Source organism: Argiope bruennichi, chromosome 10 (genome assembly GCF_947563725.1).
Source record: "Argiope bruennichi chromosome 10, qqArgBrue1.1, whole genome shotgun sequence".
Lineage (NCBI taxonomy): Eukaryota > Metazoa > Arthropoda > Arachnida > Araneae > Araneidae > Argiope > Argiope bruennichi.
In genome coordinates, this window is record NC_079160.1 from 84,720,514 (window position 1) to 84,728,561 (window position 8,048).

Below are 8,048 nucleotides of genomic sequence, written 5' to 3' on the forward strand. Positions count from 1 at the left end.
GAAATTACACATCAATGGAAAAAATCAAGATTTGTGATTCAGAATTATCCAAATTTTCAACAATGCTATCAGAAACAAAGGTAAGCAAGCAGAAAATTCTACAAAATAATATCTTAAACTGTTCGTTTCAGTATTCTGAGCGAACACTTTTCGACGATTCTATCTCATTAAGGGGACAGACGCTAAAGGATAAACGCATTTCCGGAATTCTTCGCCATTCTTTGACGATTTTCAGCCTATTAGATACTTTTTTTGTTCATTTTTTTTCACGGGCATTTGAGTATCGCGTCGTTTCTGATCGTATTATATTAATTCAGTCCTCGAGCAATTCGAGTTTACTTTATAGTTAAATGTAAACATCCCCTCCTTTCATCTTTCCTCTCACCCCTATTTTGACGAATTAAACCCATTCTAACGCATGCGCAAAAGTGCGGAGGATTTTAGAATTCTTTGTCAAACAATATGCGGTAAAAGTAATGAAGCAGAGAAAGAATATTCAAACAATTCTTAAATATTCTAAATAAAAAGAATGAAAAACGCTGATGTATGGTAAGAGTTTTAGAGTTCCATTTTTAGTTATTGTTCTCTTAAAATATCTTTAATTTCATTTTTAATTATCAGAATCGTAAAACGGCTTTGAGAAGGTTGAAGTTTTTAGATAAAAGGTTAAAAAAATTGTGATTTTTGGTCAAAAATGAGTTTTTACGTAAGTGGATACTTTAACATATTGACTGCCACGATGAATTTCTTACAATATAATTTATATGGGCCCGCCGGTCACCGGTAAATCCCATGGCAATCAAGGTGATCAATGACTTCAGATCACATTAGTGCTCAAAAATCATTGTTACAACAATTTTAAAATTAAAACAAAAACCTTTTAGTAATACCAATTTTATTTCAGTATAGTTTTTTTTCATTTTGATTCAATATTTAAAGGTAATTTTAAATATACTTTGCAAGAATACTTTTCATTGTTTCCTTGCATCTATATTCACTGATGTTGCTGTGATATGTTTTTCTATGCCTGTTGTATAATTTAAGAGTAAATTGTAAAGGTAAAGTATCGATAGACGAATCAAACATAAAACATTATCGTAGCGCGATGCTTCAGATTAGATATTCAAATCCTTACATTTTTTTTCTTTCTTTTTTCCCTTTGCTTATTCTAAATCTAAATATATCGACTTAATATAAAAGTTTGAATCTTACTCAAATAACCGAAGAAGAATTCGAAACACAGCTTTTAATACTTTGCACTCCGGAAGTAATAATATACGCAATTTCATACGCATCAATCTTTGGATTCGTTTTAATGCTAGGGTAGCTGACATTGATTGATTTATTTGTTTGTTTTTATTTCTAACCCTTGATTTGACAATTTTTAACAACATTGTGAAAGGTTGGTTGTTTAAAAAACTCGACGCCTCGTTGAAATCAATAAAAATGTTTGGAAACTTAAAAATGTATTCCAATGGGTGTTTTTCAAAAAATCAAATTGTTTTCCATTCCTTTTCATTTTAACCCTTTAAAGGGCCATTTTTTTTCTAGTCGTATTATGTTAAAATATTTTTAGGCTTGAAATTAGAATAAGTAAAGGGATTCATTTAACTTATTAGATAAATTTAATTTGATTAATTAATTAATTTGGTTAATTAATAATTAAGTAACGAATCCAGACACATAATTTTGCGTAAGATAAAGAACTGAATCATCTAAGTTTCTATTTTTCTAAAACAATTTGCCAGAACTTATGTCAACCTTCATAAATTCATACAAAGACTGATAAATTTGGTGGGAAGTATTCCCACGGTCCTAGAAATGGTTAATGCAGAATATTCCTCAGTTAAAAGAGACAGACTAGAAAAATATTGATTATACATACTGTACTCTGTTAATATAAAAGAATGTGTGTATTTGTTGGTGCTTTTCAGAATAGACCATTTGACCTCAAGGTACCAAATTAGGCAAAATTATTTTTTTAAGAATAACAATGTCATCTCGGTCCATTTTTTTTGAAAATTCAATTCAAATTTTAATTAACTGAAAATTAAATAAAATTTTGGGAATTTTCCCGTGATAATTTCTGAAAAATGATCGCACAAAAACTAATTTTAAAAATGCTCAAAATTATCTTCTCAATGGTATTAATTATAATACAATAATTTTTCCCCCTTTAATTTCAACATAAATATCTTTAAAAGTAATTTGCAACAATATTTTTTATTGATGTTATGAAATTCAAAACGACACAATTGTTTCTTCTAAATTTCATGGTTTCTCCACTGTCAAAAAAAAAAAAAAAATCACGGAATTATTATCTAGAATTTTTTTATACCAATTTAGAAGCAGATTATCTCTTTAACAATTTAGTTACTTATTAGATATTCGTTGTCTAATTTTCACAAATGCTTTCAAATATATAATTCTGAAATACAGTTCTTAAATTGCTTTCCTTTAGAAATGAAAATGTTGTTCATTTTCACGAATGACACTTTTTTTTAAAGCTGAATCAAACCTAATTAAACACCATCTTCCGTTAGTTTTCTCAAATTCATTTATTAGATAAAATCTTAAAACTTATCTTTTGATTTACTGTCAGACAATCTTCTTTAGAAAATATGTTTCGTTCGAATAAGTGGTTTCGTTTCATTCATTTCTCACTTGTTTCATTCATACATTCCTTTCATTATCATTTTCATTCAATACATTCATTTAAAGTTTCATTTAACTCATTTAATTAAATACTTTATACTTAGTTTAATAATATGCATGTGCTGTAATTCAAATAAAAATAATGCAGGTCAAAATATAACAAAATTAACATTACTCTGTTGACTGAGAGTGATACTACCCATCATTCAGTACTTTTAAATTTTCAATGCAACGCACAAAAGGAATATAACTTTTGACATAGTGGTAAAACTTAGCTTGAAAATTTTTCCACGACGACGGAGTGTACCGCATAACGGCATTGAAGTACACCAAAGTTCGGAGTAACAGTTATCTCGGCAATGGATCAGTCAATCTGATCTGCTAAAGTGGCTATCCAGATCACCAGACCTTTTCTATCTTTGGCACCACCTAAAATTGATTGTGCAGTAGCTTTACCACTAACCTGCCAATAAAAGGAGAAACATTGTCCCGTGTTCGCCAAATTTGACCACAACAATTGTCATAGATGGGAGTCACATGGAACACATCTTATATCCATAGCACTATGCAATGACCCGCATCTTATTTTTGAGTGGAGAAGGGGGAGGGGACGAGAATAAACACGCCAACTCTAATGTTAAACTTTGACGACTTAAAACAAATATTTTTATGAAGACCCAATATATAAACGTGCTCGGATTGTGAAATGTGATTTTTGGTTAACTTTATATTTAATTTAAAATTTATATTCCATGCAAGATTTATCGTTGCACCATACACCATCACCACAAAGCAATGAGAGAACAGTAAAAAAAAATCCTTCAACTATTTAAAAAAAAAAATAATAATGTAAAAATAAAACAAACTTCATGAATGAAATACAAAAAATTCTATTACGATAAGCACTCTTAAACGTTGTTCGATATTCTGAATGCCAGCCAATACTGTGAAGATATTGTAAAATGTTGTTGGGCATTTTGTGCTAATAGAGAACCTTATGTTTATTTATAAATAATAATAAGTACTGTAGATTTTTTTAAAAACAAATTTTAATCTACACCTTTGCATTATGGAGCCATTTGTTTACAGCATTATTTAAATCTATCATTATGCTTTTATAAAGAGAAGAGCAGCTGTATTTAATCTGAACTGTCATTTCGTTAGAATATTGGCGAAATACAATTTTAATGCACTAAATTATTTTCCACAAGATTCCAAAGATAAAGGTGAAGCCAGCTTCTGAAAATTGAAGTAGAATTATTTAGTAATTTAAATGCTACTTTCGACATACCTATAAAATTCGAGCGTTTTTGCAATGCATTTATATGCAACATGCAAAAATAGAGATTAATACTGTTCATTCAATGTTCTGAAATGAACAGTTTTGGACGATTCTATCTCATTAAGGGGAGGGACACGAAAGGATAAGCGCATTTCCGGAATTCTTCGTCATTCTTTGACCTTGATGTTCGCAATATTAGAAACTTTTTTGTTCAATTTTTTTTCACGTGAATGTGAATATCGTGTCGTTTCTGACTGTATTATTTTAATTCAGCCCGCGAGCAATTCGAGTTTACTTTATTATTAAACTAGCCGCCTTTGGCGACCATTCGGTTCGCCAATCTTAATGCTCGTTGAAATTTTAATAATTAAATATTTTTTGTAATTCCTACTTTAATAACTTCATTAAAATATTATAAAACTTCAAATTTTGAAAGTGATATAATTCACTCATAATTTTATAAAGGCCTTCAGCCATAAGGTAATATGTATCTCTCTAATTTTCTGTTAGCTCCCTTAGAATTTATGCTTTATATTAAAATGAAAATGATTAATCTGCAATTAATATAATAATATTTTTTTACTGAAACAAAACATTTTTTTTATATAATATGATTACTGACAGAGTCACTGAGCATTTAAACCTCATGGGGCACTAAATAATATAATTCTTTATGTAATATCTAAAGAATTTGTCAACAAAATTTTCTCAGAATCATCATGAGCAGATTGATGAGTTAACAATGTTTGATTTAAATGCATCAAACACTAAGGAAATAAACAGAATCGTTTAAAGTAATCAGTCGAAAACAGGTTGAACAAAAACCACTTAAAAAACGATGTACTTAAAATTGTAAGCATATACAAAAAATATATGACTAACATAAATACAATTTAATTACAAAAGCATGCAACTAACCTAAAAATAATTTAAATCAAGTCCGCATCCGTTGAAAATAATTGTCAACAGAACACAATGCGCATGCGTGAATTTTCAAAGCCAGTTGGGTTAACGCTACGCAGATTAGAAATTTTTAATTTCCTTTATTCTGTTTTATTTTAATTCAGAAGCACTTCAGAATGAATCTGAAGGATCAATTAATTAACAATGTTTCATTTTAAATGCATCAAACGCTAAGAAAATAAACAGAATCGTTTGAAATAATTGGCCGAAAACAAGTTAAGCCTATCCTTGTTAGCGTGGGGAAAAAAACTGAAGCCTTACTCATTTGGCGGTGGGGAAATGAAAAGATTTTTTGGCGGGAAAAATAGTTTTTAATTAATAATTAAAATTCTAATTAAAAATTTTAAAAAAGGGACCCCAGGTGCACATTCCGACCTCCAAGGTATGCATGTGCCAAATTTGGTAGCTATAGGTTGAACGATCTGGCCTGTAGAGCGCCAACACACGCACACTGAGCTTTATATAAGTATAGATAGATGTAAACATCCCCTCCTTTCATCTTTCCTCTCAACCCTATTTTGATGAATTCAACTCATCCTAATGCATGCGCAAAAGCGCGGAGGGTTTTAGAATCCGTTGTGAAACAATATTTTCATTTATTTATTAGTCCTTTCACAAAACTTATTAGAGTCTATCGACAGAAGTAAGAACTTTCAAAAATCTTACACTACCTCAGAAGATGCATGTTATGGAAGCATTAAAATGATGAAAACAATTAAGAGATGAATATAATTTTTAATTTTGATGTAAAATCTGACAAAATACATTCGAATTATTATAACATTATTTAAATAAGAAATTCAAAAGATCAGATATAAAATCAACGAATTTGAGTTAAAAAAAATCTTCCAGTTAGTAGTATAGTATTGTAGTAAATAGAAGCAGCCTTTGAATTTCAAAGAACATTGTATAGATGATATTTTTTTTCCAACATTAAAATTTTTAAAAATGTTCTCCAATCAGAATCTTTCAAGGCTGATGCCCAAGGAATTAATAACTTTCATTATCATAATCCTCTAAAAGGCTACTTTTTTTTTTTAATCATGGTATATTAAAATATTTTTAGGGTAGAGACGGGCTCAAGAAAAATGATTCATTTAGTTTTAGATAAATTTAATTTGATTTATTAATTAATTTGGTTAATTAAGAATTAAGTACCAAATCAAGACGCACCATTTTGGGAAAATGAAGCATCTAAGTTTCTGTCTTATTGAAAAATTTGTCAGAACTTCTGAAAACCTACATAACTTCATACAAAGAATGATGAATTTGGTGGGAAGCATACTAGTACTTCCCATGGCCCTAGAAAGGGTTAAATTAATAGCTTACATTAAGAAACTTAGGGAATTAATAACTTACATTACTAGTAGGGATTGCAATACCGGTATACCGAATACCGGCATTTTGAGCCATTTTACAATTTCGTAATACCAGTATTCACAAGTTTAAATACCGGTTTTTCGGTATTTACTAGAAATATTTTAAATTGTCTCTACAGGGGTCGCCAACATAGCAAAATAGTATACGTTTTTGTTTTTATGTCTCCCCAACTGGCGAAATTAATTAGCTAATGAATGGCTTAATTAATTGCTTAAATCTAAATTAGCGAAACATGGATTATCCCTGAAAGAAGATATTGTATCCTTAACGACTCATGGAGCAACAGTTATGAAAAAATTTGGAAAGTTGATTGGTGCAAATCAGCAATTGTGCTTTGGTCATGGATTTCAATTAGGAGTAAATACCAAATATACCAAAAAAATAAAGAATAGAAGAATCCAAATATTGTGGATATAGAAACTTCGGATTCCGACATTGAAGAGAGTAAGAGTGAGAGTGATATTGACAATGAAGATAATGACAATGTAATTGTGGAAGAAGATATTGCTAATGAGGATGAAATATTAACCCATCAAGAATTGCTTCCTATAATTTATAAAGTTCGAAAAATTGTTAAGATATTTAAACTTTCCCCTACAAAAAATTTCATATTAAAAATATATATACTAACCGAAAATAAAACAAAATATATGTCAATAATATATTCTAAGACACGTTGGAACAGTTTACTCCTAATGATGGAACGGTTTTTGAAATTTAGAAATCCAATCCAAAAAGCAATAATCAACTTAAACCTGCAAATTAATTTTTTCAGACAGTGAATTCGTCTTAATATCCAGAACTATACCAGTTCTACTTCCAATAAAACTGACTATAGAGGCATTATGTCGGAGAGATTTTAATTTATTAACAGCTAATGCAACAATAAATTTCATGTTGCAATCATGAAAGAACAGCACAAATCACTATCTGAAGAACGTAGACGTAGATGCCGAAAGAGCGTTTACGACAGCTGGTAATTTTTACACAAAATTACTTTTCAGCTTTAATGACAGTACAACTGATGCATTATGTTTTTTAAGATCATATTTCAAAAATTTGTATTAGTACCACAGACTGAATAGTGATATTTACAATTTTTTTTTTTGTGATTTAAATAAATAAGTTGTTTCTTACTTTTTTCTTTATATACTGTTATAATTTATAAGTTCCATATTATTTTTTGTGATATTACACTCTTTTATAAAACTGGCAAATAAAACAAAGAAACACCTTGTTTTCTTTTTCTAAAATTTCTAATACCGGTATTAAAACCGGTATCCCGGTATTAAGATCTATAAAATACCGAATACCGGTATTGAAATTTTGGTCCGGTATTGCAATCCCTAATTACTAGTAATAATGCATATGCGTGCTATGCAACTTTCTTCTGTTTTATTTATTTTTTTCCCAAAATGAACATTTTTCACACGGAACAACATACTTGGATGTTTTCTGTTATTTTCAGTTTGAAAATAATAGAAAGTTTAATAACTGAAAATTCGGCTGGTTTCTCTTATTTTGGTACATCAAATTCAATACACATTTGCCAAAAAATTGCGTTAGTTCACTGAAAATTATGCATATTTTATATATATATAAAATTTCCCACGAATTTTTTCAGTTGACTTATGTTTTTTCGTGGAGTCCGCGAATTTTCATGCAACTGATTTCCATTTAATTGTTCGTCTATTATTTTCCGATTAATCACATTCGTGAATTTGAAATAATACATTGAATCTGTTATTATTTATTGATTGTTATTATT